Below are 20854 nucleotides of genomic sequence, written 5' to 3' on the forward strand. Positions count from 1 at the left end.
GATATAATAAGATCCCACATAAATATACTAAGGAAATATTGTAAGGATTCAGGCATTGTGCTGTCCTGCCCCTGTCACTTGGTGGAATGCACTCAGGCAGTACCCTGGTCAGCCCAGGGTTCCAAGGCTGCATAGTCTGCACATAGGTTCAAAAGGCCCCCTTAAAAGAAAGATCCCGCCCACTTAAGCTATCTTTCCTGCTGTTCCCTTGGAGCAGACAGGACTTTTCCTGTCTCCCTCTTTTCTTCTGTCCTCTCTCCATCTCTTCTGTCTCTGTCTCTCTTTACCTCTTTTCTCTTTCCTTCTCCTCCCTTTCTTTTAACAAACTTCCCACTTAAGCTCTGTCTGCCTGGCATGTTTGTCCACCACCTCAGTCACCCTCACCTGCCATGGAATCCACCAAGGTTCCCCACATACATTATTCCTAACAAATATTATAATGCATGTTCGACCATCAAAAGAATAGAGAAAATATTCCAAAAAAGTATAGACATAGCCTGAGGGTGGATTGAAGCTTGACACAAGGTCCTGTGTTCAATCATTCAAGCCCTAGCACTAGAAAAAAAGTTGTACACCTGTAGACACACACACGCACACACACACACACATACCTACACACACACACCTATATATATGTGTGTGTGTACACCTGTAGATATACATACACACATATGTGCACCTGTAGATATATGTACACACACATATATGCATATATGTATATATCTGTGGATACATATGCATACATAAGGAATAGAGGAAAACAAGAGAAGGGGATTGTAAATATGAGGAGTAAATAGTACATATGCAGAGAGGCTTGCTTTGAAAGGAGGAGCTGTTCACTTCTGGAAGCAGAAACTGAGCCCCAGGCCCCAGGGCCCCAGGCATGGTGAGCCCAAAATGTGTGCTGCAAGTTAAGACCATTGACTGCAGTAATGCAGTCTGAGGTCATTTCCTCCCCAAAGCCTCAAGCAAGCACAAGAAATGTAAATCCTTTGAAGAAAGTGCTCTCAACTGAAGTCCTCTTTATTGCTGTAAATTAAATTTGACTAAATATAAATATAAGCTCTCAAAAAAAAAAGCAGTCCTTAAAACACAAGGAAGTAAAGAAGCATAAAAGAGAGTTGGAAGGACTGATAGGAACCACACCTCAAATACCAAATATTGAAACGTGCAGTAATGAGATATATAATTAAAAATGAATGACAAAGCTGACTTTTAAATACTACCAGGAGAATTTGATAACTCAAACCCAATGGATGGTGTGGTGGCTAGTCTTGTGTCAACTTGACACATAAAATGGAGGTGCCTCAAAGGAAGAGACCTTAACTGAGAAAATACCTCCATGAACTGTAAGGCATTTTTTAGATTAGTTATTTATAGGAGAGGGCCCAGCCCATTGTGAGAGGGAATACACCTGGGCTGGTGGTCCTGAGTTCTATAAGAAAGCAGACTGTGAAAGCCATGGGGAGCAATCCAGTAAACAGTACCCCTCCATGGCCTCTGCATCAGTTCCTGCCTCCAGATCCCAACCTGTTTGGGTCCTTTCAATAATGAACAGTGATATGAAGGTATAAGCCAAATAAACCCTTTCCTCCCCAACTTGTTTTTTGATAATGGCATTTCATGGCAGCATAGAAACCCTAAGACAGATGGGTTCTGCTGCAGCTTGGGATAACTGAAGGAAGAATTGCCAACCTGGTGAGCGTTCTAGAAGTGGTCAGAATGCGGAGGGGGGTGCTGAGAATTTTGTGGAACTAATGAAAAACTGTACTCCAAATTCTCAGAAAATATCTTCTATCCCAAACAGAAGAGATTAAAAAGTATTCCTCATCAATGTGTGCTGACGAGACATTGCAGAAGACCAAAACACAGTAACAGAAACAGAAAAGAAACCAGGGCAGGCAACTACTAGAGTGGCAGTGATTTCTATGGCAACAGCAGAGGTCAAGCTAGGAGCCTCCAAGCTGCTAGTAAAACACACAGCAAAGTTATGTCTCAAAGATGAGACTAAAGCAAATTCAGTCTCTTATAAACAAGAACTCATCTTACTAGCAACAGAAGTTCAGGAGAGGGACTTCTAAAGACTATACTTAAAGAAAGTGGAGAGTGAACCCAGCAGGAAGGCAGAACAAAAGAGTAGAAAGGGCAGGAGATGAGTGGGTAATTTTAAATGAATGCTTTAAAGTATTTCTCTCAAATAACAAAAGTAACATCTATAATGTGGTGGTAAGGTGATCAGCACTAAAACTGTCTGGCAAGAATGGCATGTAACTGGAGAGACTGGTTGCATTAGAGAATTCCAAGGTGCCCCCTTTGGACACTGCCTGGATTCACAGAAGACACAAGAATTCATGGTCCCAGTCACCTGGATCAGCACCAGGGCTCATCCTCCCACCCTAAGCTTTCCTAAACTGGTCTCTCCAAAGCTGGGACTTAGACAGAGTAGCAGTCCTGCTTAACAAGCTGAATGCCCCCTGGAGGCACAGTGGCTTCCCTGATCCAGGAGGAGGGGCTGCAGCAAAGAGCTGGCTTCCAGGAGGAAGAAGATGAGGTGCTCAAGACCGCCCTCATCCACGATGGCCTCGCACGTGGCATACGCGAAGCTGCCAAAGCCTTAGACAAGCGCCAAGCCCATCTCTGTGTGCTTGCATCCAATTGTGATGAGCCCATGTATGTCAAGTTGGTGGAGGCCCTTTGTGCTGAGCACCAGATCAACCTAATTAAGGTGATGACAACAAGAAGCTAGGGGAATGGGTTGGCCTCTGTAAAATTGATCGAGAGGGGAAGCCGAGGAAAGTGGTTGGCTGTAGTTGTGTAGTGGTTAAGGACTATGGCAAAGAATCTCAGGCCAAGGATGTCATCAAAAAATACTTCAAGTACAAGAAATAAATAAATAAAAATTTTGGCTCATTTTTCTCGTTTGTTTACTGCTATAAAATAAGGTCCCATAAGGTCCCTGTTTGTGCAGATGGTTGCTAGCAAATTAGAAACATGCTTTAAAAATTAAAAAAAAAGGTGTCCAGGCAGCTGAAACCACAGCCAAGTCTAGAAAGCAATCCCCTCATCCTAACTGCAGGCTGGGTGTGGTTCTGTTTGTGCAAGGCTTTGCAGGGGAGGGCATTGTTTGATTAGCAAAGAGGCTTTGAGATTAGCAGTTTGTAAAGTGCCCACATGTACTGGTAGGCAACCATGTGTTTGTCCTCCTGGGTTTTGCCGGTGGAGAGGTTTCAGTAGTGGAGGGTGAGATGATGTGAAAAGTATGTTTGGCTAGAAAAGTCCAACTTCCTGCTGGAGCTCTAGGAGATGAAGTCAGACAATCGCAACCCACATCCACTCTCTTAGCAAACCCATCCCAGCAAGGACAGTGCTGAATAAATTACCAAAGAGGCCTTAAATGGCCATTTCCTTATCACTATTCCTGCTCTCTGGCTGCCTGGGTTGGTCTAGGGAGAGGGGTGGAGCAGTGTTGAAACTGGTATCTGAATTTGTGGAATCCGGGCTCTTTTTCTTCTAATCCTAACACAAACAAGCACCGAGGTCACCGGCTGGAGAGAAACTGCATCTCACAGTTCTGTGACAGGGCCACATGAGTTATGAACTATCTGTTTGGATTATCTCTCACTCTGATGAACTCCACCGGGGGAATTAGTGAGCAGCCATGACAACAATTGGTAACTGCCCTGCCACTTCAACATCATCAACAGCATCAGAAAGGATTCGAAGAAGTGGGTTGCTAAGGACAAAGGTGTTGCCTGGCTAAAAACACCAGGCTGTTCTTGCATGCACACCTGTTCATAGTATCATATGATCCCAACGTACATAATGTTTCACAACCCCTGCCTGCAGAACAGACCCATGCACAAAATATCCAACACACACTACCTGGATTTCCCATGTGCATATACTTGCCCTGAGTACTTATATAATCACTATTAACAAACTGAAGACTATGTCCTCTCCCCAACAGGAAGAAATGATGCTGGCAGTTGAAGTATGTTCCTTCTGTACCCAAAGAGAATTATATGTTGGTAATCCCTCAAGAAATCTGGAATTAATCATTGCATTCTTAGAAAGGTAGCACTGAGAAAAATCAAAGGGGGAAACTATTATTTGAAAAAAAAAATTTGAAAAAGAATCAGTAGTGCTTGGCAGGTGGTCCATGCCTTTAATCCCAGCACTTGGGAGGCAGAAGCAGGAAGATATCCAGGTTCAAGGTCAGCCTGGTTCTAGAACAGCCAACGCTACATAGAGAAACCCTGACTCAAAAGAGAAAGAGAAAGAGAGAAGGGAGGAGAGGAGGGAGGGAGGAAAGAGTCAGTGATTATGAGTGCTCATTATGAAGCCATGTAGATATGGATAGATTGGCCCTTACATTTCACAGTGAAGAGTAGAAAGCATAGCTCTCCTTTCCTTCCCTAAGTCAGTACACAGAGGCCAAGGTCACCATTTTGGTATCCTTACCTCTACGTACCAATTATATAACAAGTTACAGGTAAAAGAACAGCGTTGCCTTGAATACCTCAGTATTAATGAATCGTAATTATTCTTATTAATGTGCTACCTAGATAACTACCAACAAGAACTAAGGGACAAAATCTGTAGAGATAGTACCTGAACCTACAAACAAAAGAACAGGCTAAAGCAAACAGTCAGAGGCACAAAGCCAGTCATATTAGTCCAATTGTATTAACATGTTAGATGATGGTCGGCCAAACACGCTGCTGTCCAATGTAGATGCAGCCAGTACTGCTCACTACAACATGTGTCCTCTTGTCATCTGCAACCATTTCCTTCCATGTCCCAAGCATGAATGGATTTTCCCACTACTGTTTCTAGGAGAATTATCGTGTAACTTTTATTGGCTGGCCTTGTGAATAATGGTGATTGAATGTGGAGTGTGTGGGAATCACTTAAGAAGAACCTTTATATTGACCTAAGGATGTAGCTTAGTGGTAGAGTATTTGCCTAGAGTGTGAAACATTCTGCCAGGGTTAGGCTTCAATACCACAAGAAGAAAAAGGAAAGGAAGGAAGGGAGGCAGGGAGAGAGAACCTTCACATTAAAAGCAGCTCAAATTGACACTGATTTGAATGTGAACCTATATGCAGGAATAGGACCTAAAATCATAACCCCAGTACTCAAGCCTAAAACAGAAATCTAATGATCGAGAATTTGTTTGTTAGACTCACAAACCCCTAATTCCACCAATGCCCAGGGACCCTCAGTCACCTTCCCAAATGCTATCTGGCCATCAAGACAAGCAATTGTAGTGTGTACCTGACAGTGGAAACTTCGTTCCAGCAAACCTTGAATGGAGAGGTTATGGGAAGTTAAAGGGTTGGAGAAGTGGACACGCTATGAAGAGGAATAAAGCCAGAGGTGCTGTGGATGACAAGATTGCCAAGGAGCAAGTGCACAGTCCACAGGCCTATGGCTTTCCTTGTCTTTCTATAGTCTCCAGCTCCTTCATTAGAACATAGTTTTTATAGCAAAGGAAATGTAATCCTTGTAACTGTTCAAGCCTTTCTGAGAGAGATGTGAAATATGACACAAATGCGAGCCTACATGAGCCCAAAGCTGCTGTGGACACCAACTTCCCATCACAACAGTGCTGGGCTGGCTTTGATTTTTGTTTGTTTGCCTCTTATTCCCCAGCTCTGCTCTGTGTCCCAGAAGGGTGACCCCTGGTTATTAGTTGACACTTCTGTCCCTGTGACCCAACCTCTGACAAGAAGCAACTTAAGGAAGATCTCATTGGGTTCAGGGTTTGAGGGAATACAGTCCATCCCAATGGTGATGGCAGGAGAAGTGAGGCAGCTATTACATCACAGAGGCAGTCAAGAGGCAGAAGAGGCCTTCAAGGGTAGGAGGGCTGGCCTAGAACTCTGCCAGGCCCTAACTCTTTAAAGGATTTACAATTCCCCAAAACAGTTGGGGACCAAACCAAGGACCAAGCATGGAAATGCAGGTGTCCATGGGGAACATTTCACATTGACATTCAGGCAATATCAATCTCTGAGGAGGCTTCAACTAGGTACTTGTACAGGTAGGAGACGGGAGAGGAGGGGAGCTACTGTCTGCACTAGGAAGGAATAAAAAAAACCAATGGTGTGGCTTCTGTGTCTGGCTGGAGCCATTATTGATACAATTATCACACTTGGTTAGGCAAATCGATACTATATCTACTCATAAATATTTGTTTGGGCTCTCTAAAATCAACACTGTAAATAAAAGAAGAGAGATCACTTGACATCTACCAGGAAAACAAACATATAAAGGTAAATTGTATAAGCAATAAAATTGCCTTGACCCTCTAAATACACTCCTAGAAAATTTAGCCTAAGAAAATATCTTAGAAAATTTAACAAGGTGTGCTTAACAGAGGAATGTACTATACCGTCATATTCACTAAAGGAAATTTTACAACTTAAATGGACAAAAGGAAGAGAATAGTTAAATTGTAGCACATCAACTTGATAGATTAAAAGACTACTATGAAATGTTAATGTTAAAACTTTGTATTAAAAAATTTTAAAAACCTGTAACTGCAGAAGTTTCTATTAACAGTGATAAGTAACACATTTGAAAATGGGTGGGAATGTTAATTATATAAAGCATGTGCATGCATCTGAATGTGAGATAAAGTCTCACAAAGATAACTCCTGTGTCGGAGGACTGGAATGTTAAGTACTATATACTTATTTTCTAAATTAACCTTTAAAATGAAACATAAGGAAATGGACAAAGGGCAAGGCACACTCCCTAGAAATCTCATGGCTACAGCCAGTGTGGCTGTGGTACTTTCTGGGAGGTTCAGGCTCTTCAAGGCCTCACTCTGCCTTCCCATCCATTTTCAGTTTCTCAGGGACTGTTCAGCCTCAGCAGGTCTCCTACTGACCCACTCACCAGAATGTGAAGTTAATAAAACCTCATCGAGTGGCAAAGTGTGCCTTCTCACTTTCATATTCATGTCTGGCTGTATATATTGACTATTTGCTGACTCTAGCTGGAACAATTTAAAAATGAAAGCATTTTCTTAGACAATTTCTGTTGTTCAGTGCTTGTGGGCTCTCTCAGACACTGCACACTTTCATTAGGAAGCGGTGAGATGAGTTCTGTCATTGGAACCCTCATTGGAGGCTTTAAGATATGCCTCATACTCCTCCTTAAAGAGATCCCATCTAGCACAGTGATAACAGATTGATGGCTATGACCTTCTTCGCATTCTTCTAACTCCTTTTTAAAATGAAATCAAGGCTCTTGCTTCTGGTGTCTATGGGCAGGGTGCCAAGGCAATGTAATGAGGGCTACATATCATCGCTCACTCTCAAGATTGTCTTCAAGTTCATCGTTAATGTGCTATGCTACCGAAGAACATGCCAGAAGTGGGGGGAGGGCAGTCCAAGGGAAATGTGCTTTCCCCATACTCAAAGCCTATTTTCTTGAAATACTGGTTGTCACAAAGGCAATGTCTTCCCACTGAAAACAAATATGACACCATATTGACATTACAGCAAAATGCTTCACAGATATGCTTCTCTTTATGTTTCAGCATTCAACTGATGGTTTGACATTGCCCTAAAGTTCTGAGCCTAGCAGAGTTCCCTATCTAACGCATTTACCATATAGAATATATTCTAACTTGAAATAGTGATATTTCCATTCCACATCTAAGCAAATGGTAATTTACTGTAACTACACATCAATTCCAGTGTATTCCTTGGATTGGCTGTTATTGTTTTAATAAGGCAAGGATTAATGGGCAGGTGCTCTATCATCACCTGACTAAAGAAGAAATACAGAAATTATGCATGGCTCATTTTTCTCCTTCTCTGAGCTGATTAATAGCACTGTGATCTTGCACTTACAATGTGCTTCCGAGATTCAAAGTGTTTGCATACCTAAAATTACATCTTACCTTTGAAAGGACCTTTCAGATAACAGACAGCTTCATAGCCTTTTCAGTTTTCTAATGCCTGAATAGTGTGTGTGAGTGCATATGGTGAGCATGCGGGTGACAGATGTATGTGTGCATGTCTACATGTGTATAAGTGTATACCTGTGAGCATATATGTAGGCACATGCATATATACATGAGTGTGCACACATGTATGTATGCACACGTGTGCTTGTATGTATGTGTGTGAACGAGACAGAGGACAGTGTGTGTGTGTGTGTGTGTGTGTGTGTGTGTATGAACACTAACACAATACAATAAAAGACAATAGATTTACCTTGGCCTTCAAAGACAGACAGACATTGGTTCTAGTCTCAGAACACACATCCTCTACATGGCCTTGTATGTACTACTCTGTCAGATTGTTAGATTTGAAATGGAGATAATATTGCCTTCCATCCCTGGCCTTTGGAAGAACTAGATAAAACAAAACTTCAAACAGTAAGTGATGGTTCCTGTGGGAAGCTATGTCTACTCTCTTTTCAACGTCCTCTTGCTTCCCATCCTATCCATTTTCCTTAAAATATTAGAATCAGAGAAGAATCAAGAGAGTGAAAAGAATTACAAATAACAAGGTTAGTCTGAGAAACTATTCCAGAAGGCATTGGGACCTGCAGTCTCAGGCACTCTCTATCTGTCAGGTGCTCAAGCAAATAACCCACAAAAAACTATCCTTTTCCCATTGTTTGAGTCCCACATGAAGTCAGTGGCACTTTAGGTAACTCCCAGGATTCTTCAGCTGGCATCCCTGAATTCTGATTAAAATTCTTTATCAAATCCAAGAAAGCATCTCCACTAAATAATTGTCCTTGGTCAATATGTCGGCTAACTCTACAATGACCCCAAAGCATGCTTGGTATTCACACCTTTGGTACCTACTACACACACTGAGATATGCACAGTCTATTGCACACAATAGAATTAGGTAGAAATGACAATATGCAACTTTAAAAACTTACTCTGCTGTGTATTTATTTGGGCCATGGCATGTGTGTGGAGGTCAGAGAATAACTTGCAGAAGTCAGTTCTCTCCTACTATGTGTGTTTTAGAAATCAAACTCAGGTTGTCAGAATTAGCATTATGCTCCTTTACCCAATGTGCCATCTCACCAGTTCATGATTTTTTCTTAATCAAGTTTAATTTTTTCCAGAAATGAAAGACATTAATTCTATAAGGATCCCACCGAGTGCCTCACTGAGTCAGCGTAGACCAACATCACTTCATATAGTTGTATAACTCCTGGGAAGATGGCAGACAGCTTGAATCTTTTAGAGAGAAGAAACAAACTTCATAAACAGCTTCAAGACAATGAGCAACCTTAAATCCACCACACTCTGATTTTTTGAATGAAGTTCTCATTTGTAAATCCTAGCTAAAACAGAGCTTTAATGTTGAATGCTCCAGCCTCCAGCCTCCAGCATCCAGCCTCCAGCCTCCGGAATGCTGGGATTATAAGCCTGGACTGAGATTTCATTTTCTTTTATTTTTAGCATCCAAAGTAGCAGGTTTCTTTATAGTGCTTTTATACACACTTGATTTTAGTTGACCCTCTCCCTTACCCCTTTCCTGAAATCTCTCACTAAATCCCTTCCACCCCCAATATTCTCCCCTTCACTTTCATATCACACATGTTCTTTGATCCATTCTATTTCTCTTCTCTAAACTCTCTCTCTCCTATCACAGGCCTCTTTCTAATTTCCTGGCAGCTCCACACAGTCATTTCCACATAAATACACACATATAAAACTAGAAACTAGTCTACCACAAGATCCAACAATTCCACTCTTAGGCATACACCCAAAAGATGCACACTCATACAATAAGGACATCTGTTCAACTATGTTTATAGCAGCAGTATTTGTAATAGCCAGAACCTGGAAGCAACCTAGATGTTCCTCAACTGAAGAATGGATGGAGAAAACGTGGTACATCCACAACTCAGCGGAAGAAAAAAAAAATGGAATCTTGAAATTTGCAAAGAAATGGATGGAACTAGAAGAAACCATCCTGAGTAAGATAACCCAGTCACAAAAAGACAAGCATGGTATGTAGTCATTCATATACAGATGTTAGACATAGAGCAAAGGATCATCAGCCTACAATCCACAACTCCAGAAAAGGAAACCAGAAGGACCCTAAGAGAGACATACATGGTCCCCCGGAGAATAGGAAAGGGAAAAGATCTCCTGAGCAAATTGGGAGAGTGGGGGGGGGGAGAAGGAGTTAGGGGAGAAGAGGAAGGGAGAGGAGGAAATGAGGGAGTAGGAAGATTGAGTCGGGGGAGAATAAAAAAAATGCAAGAAAAGAGATACCATAATAGAGGGAACCATTATAGGTTTAAAGAGAAACTTGGTACCAGGGAAATGTCCAGAGATCTACAGGATGACCTCAAATAACGACCTAAGCAATAGTAGAGAGCTACCTTAAATGCCCTTCCCCCTAAAATGAGATTGATAACTACCTTATATGCCATCCTAGAGCCTTCATCCAGTAGGTGATGGAAGCAGAAACAGACATCCACAGCTGAACACTGACCCAAACTCCTAGAATCCAGTTGCAAAGAGGGAAGAGTGATGAGCAAAGGGGTCAAGACCAGGCTGGAGAAACCTACAGAAACAGTTGACCTGAACAAGGGGGAGCTCATGGACCCCAGTCTAATAGCTGGGAAACCAGTATAGGATGGACCAAGATCCTCTGAACATGGGTGTTAGTTAAGGGGACTGGACAGTCGATGGGGTCTCTGGTAATAGATCAGTATTTATCCCTAGTATACATATGGACTTTGGGAGCGCATTCCACATAGAGGGACACTCCCTCAGCCTAAAAACATGGGGGAGGGCCTAGGCCCTGTTCCAAATGATATGACAGACTTTGAAGGTCCACCATTGAAGGCCTCAACTTCAAGGGGATGGGGTGGGGTTGGGGGGGGAACATGGGAAGGGGTAGGGTGCTGGAATTGGGATTGAGATGTAAAACAAATTTGTTTCAAATTTAAAGAAAAACAAAAAACTAGAAACTAAGAACTACAGATGAGAACACTCAGTGTTTGGCTTATATGACCCAGCTACCACTTCTGGGCATCTACCCAAAAGATTCTTTCTAGCCTAAAAAGATATTTATTCATCCATGTTGATAACTGTTCTATTCACGATATCTAGGAAATAGAATCCGCACGGATACTCAACAGATGAAAAGGTAATGAAAATATAGCACATAAACATAATAGGATTTTAATCAGCCATGACATGTGACTTCTGAAAGTAAATTAAACAGAAGTGTCATAGAATATTTAACTATGCAAATATATATTACATTTGCTTATGCTGCATTTGTTTAATTATGAAAAAATGTGTTGCTATTTCACTTTGCCTGCCTAAGGCACCTGATTGCTGTAATTAAAACCTGAATAGCCAACAGTTAGGCAGGGGAGAGCTAGGTGTGGCTGTCAAGCAGAAAGAATAAATGGAGGAGAAATATAGGCTCTAAAAGAAGAAGAAAGAGAAGAAGAGAATAGAGAATGAGGAAGGAAGAGAAGGAGATGCCCAGGGCCAGCCAGGCATCTACCAGTTAGTAGACAGCGTAGGACATACGTAAAAAGTCCTGATGTAAAATGTAAAGAGAAACAGATTAAAATAAGAACTAAACTAAGGGTGAGCATTCAAAACTAGTAATGAGTATCATTGTCATGACTTGGGTGCTTGTTGTGGCCCAAAAGGAAAAGCCTGCTACACTGAAGTTTCTTCTTGGTTGCTTAGATGGCCTTCTCAGAAAAGTGGAGCACATGCCATGAGGGTTCTCAGTAGCTATGTGAAGAAGCCTGCATGAGAAGAGACGTACTTGCCAGTACCAGATGCTAGCCATGTTTGCCACCTTAGAAGTAAATGTTCCTGTTTCAAAAAATCTTTAGATAACTGCAGCCCTGGTCAACATCTAATTAATGCATCATGGGAGAATGATCCAGAATCATGCAGCTGAGCCACTTCAGATTCTCAACATTTAGAAACCATGACAGATAATAAATTATTACTAGTGCTTTGTTACATAGCAATGGCTACTTGTTATAGTAACAAAGGAAATTTGTCAAGAATATGGCTCAGAATAGCACAGAGCTACATGGCCAAATAATGATGGATGAGCTACATGGCCCATTTACACCAGAGTCTGAGCTCAAAAGCACTCTACTGTTTGGAATAAGAAAGAAATCTCAGCAAAGAGACTGATGAGTGGCCATGAGTCAAGGGGAAAGTGAGGAGATTCTGGAGTCTAGGAAAGCATGGCTCAAAAGAGTTTTAATTTGTCTTTTGTTGCTAAGAACACAAAACCACAGATTGGATACTTTATAAGCAAATGAGGTTTGTTAACCTCACACTTTGGAAGCTAGAAATCCAAAAGCCATGACATCAGCTCTACGGTGATGCACAACAGAGAAAGACACTGTTAAAATACTGGAAGTCAGAGAGCAACTGGCAGAGTGATGTCAAGTTCTGATTCCCTTAAGAACTCACTCTTGTGAGAGTTTAACCAGGGATTTCTACAAAGGTAGTTTCAGGACATCCAGGGCTACATAGTGATAGTCTGTCAAAAAGAATGGGAGGGAGGAAAACAGGGAGGGAGGAAGAGAGGGAGGAGGGAGAAAGATGGAAAGACAGACCCAAACAAGCAATTTCTCAATCTAGATCTATTTCTTCTTATTCAGGTGCCAGGACACCTCTCCCATATCTTTGCTTCTAAGTTCTAATATCCCAAGCAGCTCTAAACTGTGGAAACAAATTTTATTAATCATCACAGCACAAAATGAGACCTAAGGGTCTCATACCAGCAATTTCAATTGTCTAACACAGAAGTGACTCTTGTCAAACCACAACCCATCAGCCAGTCACATAACCTGCCAAATAAGGAAGATGAATCAATCCATATGATCAACTAAATACAGGTGAACACGAAAACCTCCATCACATTCAGACTTCTAGTTCCTCAAAGGATCTGGTATCCAATCGTGCATTCCCATGAAAATATCCCTATACAGTATGTTTTAATGGAAGCAAATTTACAGATGTAGAAACTGAAGCATCAGGGTCAGTGTGACAGCTCAGCAGGTAAAAGTGTTTGCTGCTAACCCCAATGATCTGAGTTCAAAACAGGACACAACTGGACTGGAAAGATGCTCAGTTGGAAAGAACACTGGCTTCTCTTCCAGAGGATCTGCGTTCAATTCTCAGTACACATATGGTGACCCACTACTGTCTGTAACTTCAGTTCCAGGGTATCAGTATCCTCTTCTGGTCTCTGTGAGCATCAGGCATGCAAGCAGAACAAGACAGACATGCAGACAAAACATTCATACACATAAACAGGGCTCTGCCCTTCCTGCATAGTGAACATACTCCTCCCATGAGGTACCATCTGATCACCTCAGGCACAAACCAATAAATGTAACAAAAACATTTTAAATAGAAAAGGAAATTGAGGTATCAAAAGTCCCAGCAACTTACCTAATTAGTTGCAATATAGTATTCAAGCCTTTCTGAAATTTTATTTTCACAAATTTATATTAGTATTAACTCAAGACAAAAACAATCAAGGTAATTGAAATCTTAGCTATTATGGTATGTATACCATAGAATACAACACTCTGGTTCTCTAAGCCATTATGGAAAGATAGCCTTTTGAAATGGCTGGGATCAGTCCTTCAGACATATTCTGGGCCATGATTGACTAATGCCTGTAATGAAAGCCAAAAGGCTCAGGATGGAAGAAAGCTTGGCGTTTCCTAATAACACTTGAGTCTCCTGTCTCTGCACCTGTCACTGAAGATTAGCCCTCAGAAAAACTTGTGTGTGAACCTCCTTCATGTTAATGATCAACTTTAGATTTCAACATTCCCTACAGTTCTAATTTGCAGGCTGCTGACAGCCTAGCTTTAAGGGGAACCAACCTTTATGTGTTAAGCCTTAAGGTACACTTTCCTTCTCTCAGATATGTGGGGTCTCGGTACAGTTTTAATACAGCAGGAAGGAGCTGCAATGGGGGGGGGGAGCTCTCTTTATCGAGTGAGTTTACTTAATTCACCAGCACAGAATTAACACTTTCCCAAAGAGATATTTACAAAAAGTCTAGATTCCAAGATCAAAACAAAATATCACTTGGCACTGAGATAAAAGCATTACTTAGGATGGGAAGATGTTGCTCCAAATAGTATGTAGTCAGGAGTGATTAGCCACATGCTTTTATTTCTTTCAATCTTTAGATTCCATGCAATAACTGCTAATTCAGAAGTTGCCATGTGAGGGAAGTATTAAACAAGAGCCTCAGCTGGTACCAGCTCACTTGAGCCCTTGAGGTCTTGCCCACAGCCTTCCTTTCCTGTTTCCTGGGCTTTTGAACAGGGAGACAAAGGGATGACATTTCCAATGTCAAGAAGAAAGGCACATTACAAAACCTCAGCTCAAGCAATCAACATCTAGTCTGCCTCAGAAATGAACAAGTGAGTTCAGAACCAACTCCTATCTTTTTTCTCAATGCTTTATGCAGGAAAAGAGCCACACAGCTCACTCCAGAAAGATACCTCAACTTACTCTATTGTCACACAAGGCCCTGCCAGAGTGTGTGGTGGGGGCTCCCACAGGCATGAGAAAATCCAGGTTTTTATTCCTCTGTCAGGCAGCTTGCAGAAAAAGTGTCTACTTTTAACCACTAGAGAATCTGGGGAGCCTCAGATGGAATTACATGCATGAGAAGACCGTGCATTTGATTCTTTTCAGGCCTAATGGTTTGCAACGTATTTCACTTAATATCATTTCCCTGGACTGTAAGAACTCATCCTTACACTGCTTACTTTACCAGGACAGAAACTTTCACAGGAAAGTCTCTTCCCACACGAAGGCTGTTTATTTTTCCTACTTCATCAGAGAAGTCTGAATCCAGAAATTGACTTTTTTTTCCATTGGGGTTTTGCCTGCATGTGTGCCTCTATGAGGGTGTCTGCCCCCACCCCAGAATTGGAGTTACAAAAAGCTTGAACTGCCATTTGGGTGCTGGGAATTGAACCCTGGCCCTCTGGAAGAGTGTCAGTGCTCTTAACCACTGTGCCATCATCGTTCAAGCTCCCAACCTTGATTTTTTTTTTTTAATTTCATTGGCCAATCATTGTAGAATATAGTTCTAAGGTGTGTTACATTTGTTTATGCTGTGGGACTTACGTTTCCATGATGCAAAGATGTACTGCATTTTTTTTTTTTTTTTTTTTTTTTTTTACATTGCATTTGTTCAACTCTGTGAAGCGGCTATTCTTTGCCTGTCCAAAACACCTGATGGTCTAATAAAGTCCTGAATGGCCAATAGCAAGGCAGGAGAAAGGACAAGTGGGACTGGCAGGCAGAGGGTAAACACAGAAGGAGAAATGTGGGGGGAAGGAAGAAGGAGCACAAAAGAACAAGGAGAGGACTAGAGACTAGCCACCCAGCAGCCAAGGAGCAATAGTAAAAGAAAGATAGACAGAAACAAAAGGAAAAAGACCACAGGCAGAAGGTGGATGGGATAATTTAAGTTAAGAAAAGCTGGCTAGATGTTGAAAATAGGAGCAAACACCCATACATAAACACTGAGTCGAACTAGAACCCAGAAGCAGATGGAGAGGACAAGACCATGCAGCAGAAACACATAGAGACAGCTTACCTGAACAAGGAGGAGCTAAAGGGCCACCAGACTGATAGCTGGGAAGCCAGCATGAGACTGACTCAGGCCCCCCTGAATATGGGTCCCAGCCAGAAGGACTGAGCAGTCTAAGAGACCTCAGACAGTGGAGCCAGGATGTATCCCTGGTGCACAAAAGGACTTAGGAACATATCCCCCATGGAGGGATAACTGCCTTAATCTAGAGACAGGAGAGAAGCCCTAGTTCCTACTTCACAGGACCTGACAGATCTACATGACCCCAGCTGGATGGCATTCCCCTACATATGGAATTGGGGTGGGGGGATGGACGGGGAGGGTGTTTAGAGTGCATGTGAGAGGGCAGACAAAGTAAAAGGGAGGGAAGGAGGGAGGGAAGGCTGGGGGGGAGGGAGGGAGGGAGAGGGAACTGGAATCGACATGTAAAATAATAAATTAAATTTAAAAAAATGCTTTGACTCCAAAATTTAAGTTGAAGGACAAGTTACTGGGGAAAAGGATTTCTATTTTTGTTTCCACAGAAAATGAAAAGATGTGGATTCCTTCCAGACTAATGTGGTTTGACCACGCCAGACCGCCTGAAACAGAGTACAAGCTAATCCTACATTCAAAACAGCTGGACAAAACAGCCCTACAGATTACAGCCAGGATATCTGAATCTTCTTCAAATCCCCCCAAGACAGCGCCCCTTACCAGCAGGAAGTAGCTTGGAAAGAACAACGCCCAAATTCCCAAATATTGTGTATAAATGTTTGTTTTCATTTAATTGGACTTTGTTATATAAAATTAAATAAAAAATAAATAAAAAAAAAAAGAAAAGAAAAGCTGGCTAGAAAAAAAAATCCAAGCTAAGGCCCAGCATTTATAAGTAATAATAAAACTTTGTGTGATTTATTTGGGAGTTGGGTGGTGGGACCCCCAAAAGAGAAAAAAGTAATAAAAACCTACTACATATCTCCCTATTAAATGATATATGCACAACACCACCCAAGAGCATTACTAAGTTGTGTGAAAACCTGTAAGGGTTCCATAATCCTGAAATAGAGGGACCATAGCATTTATCATCCCAACTCAGGCATTTCTCCAAGTAAAGAGGGACAATGACACCACAGCAAGTAAACAGGGACAAATTTACAAGCCACCTTCCTTCAGGCTCACAGCTAGACTTCAGCTTGGACACCAAAGGAAAGAAGGCTCATCTGTAAATGAAGGGACTTTTTGATTTGGGGACCAGGTATTGGAGCCAGTTCCTTAGATCCTTGCTAGGCTAGTGATCTGCCACCAGGCCATGCTCCCTACCAGAAATCCAATGTTTATTCATTTTTTTTTTTCCTGGTACATTCAATTTTATCCAACAGGTTTCAAACTATAGGCACCATCTAAGCAACCCTACAAGAACACTGAAACTATTATAACTATAGTTCCTAGGTAAGGTTATCAGTTTCAACATTAATATACAAGAGTCACTTTTATTTCTGATGTTAAAATTTGAAACAAAAAAGAATATCACTTACTATGTCTTTCCAAAAGAAGCACTGAGGGATAAACCTGGGAAAATATGAAAAGATTGGTCACTGTAAACGATATTATATTGCTATGAGAGTACAGAAAATAAACAGCTACATAGTGTTGTTCGTGGGGTGGAAGATATTTATGGTTAAAGTGGCAATTCTCCATTAATCAATCTGTACATTCCACTGTCAATCAAACTTCTACCAGGATTTTTTGTAGAAACTGACAGGCTCATTTTGATATTTATATGAGAATGCAAAGGAACCCAGAGTAGACAAGACAACTTGATTTTAAGACTTACCACCAGCTGCAGCAGTCAAGACAGAATCAGCACACAGATCCGTGTAACAGGGGGTTCAGAAATAGAAGCAGATGGAAAATTGGACAAATGACTGATTTCTAATAAATGCACAGCAGCCAGCCAATGGAGAAAAGAACTGACCATTCATCAGAGATGCTGGAACAAAGACTTGTAAAGAGATGAACCAGATCTTACTCCCTGTGTGGAAAATCACTCAAGTAGATCATAGACCCAAACTTAAAATCTTAAATCAAGAACCCTCTAGTAAGAAAACATGGAGAAAAATCTTTGTAGCTTTGGGTGAAGGGATGATTTCTTCATTTTCACATGCAAAATCAAGATCCATTTTTACAAAATAAAATAGTCGACACATTGAATTTTATCAAAATTTAAAATTTCTCTTATTTGACAGATACAGTAAGAACATGAAAAGACAAAATAGACAAGAAAGGAAATATTTACAAGCACAGGTCTAATAAAAAGACGGTATAGAATTTATAAAATGGCTCAAAAATGGAAGAGCCCACAACACAATTTATAAATGTTCAGACACCTCACCAAAGAAAATACACAAAGAATCAAGATCCCATAAAGAATCCTCAGCACATGGCAGCACAGGCTGCTTGGGTAAGGATGCAGTGAAACTGGGACTTTCATGTACCACTTGTAGGATTCAAAGAATAACATTGCCTTCCCTGGTAAACAGTGTGACCGCATGTTAAAATGGCTTAACCATTTAATCAACAGCAACAATGACCTTACTACCATATGACCCAGCCATTGCATTCCTAGGTGTTTACTTGAGAATAATGAAATACATAGATAGACAGATATATGATAGATAGATAGATAGATAGATAGATAGATAGATAGATAGATAGATAGGATAGAGATGTACACAAATGCTCTCTATGTAGCTTTCTATGTAATAGCCCAAAGCTAAAATCAACACAACGCCCTCACGGGGTGAACATATAAACAGATCATGATATTAACACTGATGGAATGTCTTTCAGCAGTAAAACAGATTGAGCTACTGATACACATGATACACATGACATACATAAATCCCACAAAAATTTCCTAGAGTGAACAAAGCCAGGCAAGAAGAGGATATACCACACTCTTAATTTAAGATTACAGAATATGCAAAGTAACCTACAGTGACAGAATGCAGCCCCCTGCCAGGAAAGGGGACAGAGAGGGACTGGAGGCAAGAACTTCCAAGAAGACCTAAAAACATTTGCGGTGATAAATGTGTTCATTACCTTGATTGTGCCGATAGTGCCACAGACAATAGGTGTCCAAACTTTGCAAATTGTATGCTTTAAATATGTCAGTTTATTATAGGTCAATTATACCTCAGGAAAGCTGTTAAAAATAATAAGACAAGACTGCCTATTTGAGGTCACCCTAAATTTTGGCCTGATTGCAAAAATGTCTTGAACAGCATTTAGGAACAGACTGGCATTGTTTGGCTTAATGTCCTGTGAAATAGTCTAAACTAATTGTTTCAAAGGCCTGTGGCAGCCGTTTTCTGAGATTATATCAGGCGATACTTTTCTCTTTGTGTTTACACAAACTGATGTTGCCTCTGGATACCAAACAATGCTTTTACTGCAGTCATCTCCACAGTGGTATGTGTAATTTCACTAAGAACTGAGAACAGTGCCCTGAGCTCCCAGTGTTTGGGTCAAGCCTGTGCAAACTGTTCAATGCAGAGTGCAGATCTGAATCATTGGCAAGTCTGAGGTTCCTGTGCACTCAGGTATAAGAGAGAAAGACAGACACAGTGAAAGAATGAAGGACAGAGGGACTCAGCAAGGGAGCCTTAGTCAAGCACCAGTTCATGGACATCCCTCCCCAGACCCCTTCCCCCCAAACCCCATTCCCCCCCCACTCCACCCTACCCCCACCCAGAACTTTGTTTCACCCAGCTACCTCAGCCTCTCAGAAAAGAATGTGGTGGTAACTGCTTATTTCTAAATAGCTCCCTTCAATTGCGTCTTCTAGTCCTACCCTCAGGAACTCTGAGGCCGCAGACAACGTCTCAGCATGTGCTTAGGGAACAAGCACACACGTAAACACTGAGACATGCACGCACGTGTCCGTCTGAACTCAACTCCTCCTCAATGGTACAAATGTTCCCTTTCTTCTGCTTCTTAATAAAACTGTCAGAAACCTGCATTTCTGTGAAGCTTTTCCACCTCACAATGACTCTGCTCATAAGAGGTCTCTATACTCAGTCCATGTTTCTGGGGCTGGGCAGACAAGTCAGTTCATAAAGCATGTGCTGTGTAAAATATAAGGACATGAGTTCAAATCCCTAGAAGCCATGCAAAGTTGAGCATAGGAGTATGTTTCTATAACCCCAGTGCAGGACTAGAGGCAGAAACAGGAGGACCCCAGGAAGCTTGCAGGCCAACTAGCCTGGCAAAAGCAGTGGCAAGATCATGTCTCAATCAAAGCAAAGGCCAGAATCAATATCCAAGGCTGTACTCTGACAACATATTCGTGCTGTGCTCCACACACACACATGCACACACACACACACACACACACACACACACTCTAAATCCTAAACCAGTGTTTCTTAAATGGGGTCTGAGTCTGTGACAACTTGGGCTTTACTAAAGCAGTGGTTCTCAACCTTCCTAATGCTATGACCCTTTTGTACAGTTTTTCATGTTGTGGTGACCCCCAACCATAAAATTATTTTCATTGCTACTTCATAACTGTACATTTGATAGTCTCATGGATTGCAATGTAAATATATTTTGGAGACAGATTTGTCTAGGGGGTCTTGACCCAGAGGTTGAGAACCATGTCTATCTACCTACCTTTTTTTTTTTTTTTTAAGTAACTCATTTTCTTAGTAAAAACTCTTCCATTCTTTGAATAGAAAAGCATGCTCTCTCAATCCTTGAGGCTAAGAGGGTTTGAATAAAAGCATGACTTAAGCTGATGCCCTGGGCAGTCGCACTCATGGGGCTTCTGTGTTCTGATGGCAGCTGGAGCAAATGAGAGACAGTACCAGCCCTGGACAAGCTGTTCTTACCTGTACACAGCTCAGACAGAGGACAGTACCTGTATGAAAATTTTAAAAAATAATTTAACTTTTTAAAAAAATTTTTATGTGCATTGGAATTGGAATTACAAAGAGTTGTGAGCTGCCACCTGGGTGCTGGGAATCGGACCCCAGGTCCTCTGGAAGAGCAACCAGTGTGAGAATTTTTAAAGGCCTCCATTTCTCCAGATCACCATAACTTCTGACTGACAGGCAGATTTTTGACCCCTGCTGCTGTGAAGCATCGGACCCAACTCCACATGACTTGCCTAGCATGGCCGAGTTCCACTGACTCCACACTCCCTAATTCCCTTTCATTTCCAGCTTTTGGACTAACTGTGCAGT

General features: G+C 41.5%; 1 pseudogene; it reads left to right on the forward strand.

The window, feature by feature from the left end:
• The first annotated feature begins 2467 nt into the window (after positions 1–2467).
• LOC127221891 (40S ribosomal protein S12-like) lies at positions 2468–2889 on the forward strand (annotated as a pseudogene).
• Positions 2890–20854: the final 17965 nt, after the last annotated feature.

Source organism: Phodopus roborovskii, unplaced genomic scaffold (genome assembly GCF_943737965.1).
Source record: "Phodopus roborovskii unplaced genomic scaffold, PHOROB, whole genome shotgun sequence".
Classification (NCBI taxonomy): Eukaryota; Metazoa; Chordata; class Mammalia; order Rodentia; family Cricetidae; genus Phodopus; species Phodopus roborovskii.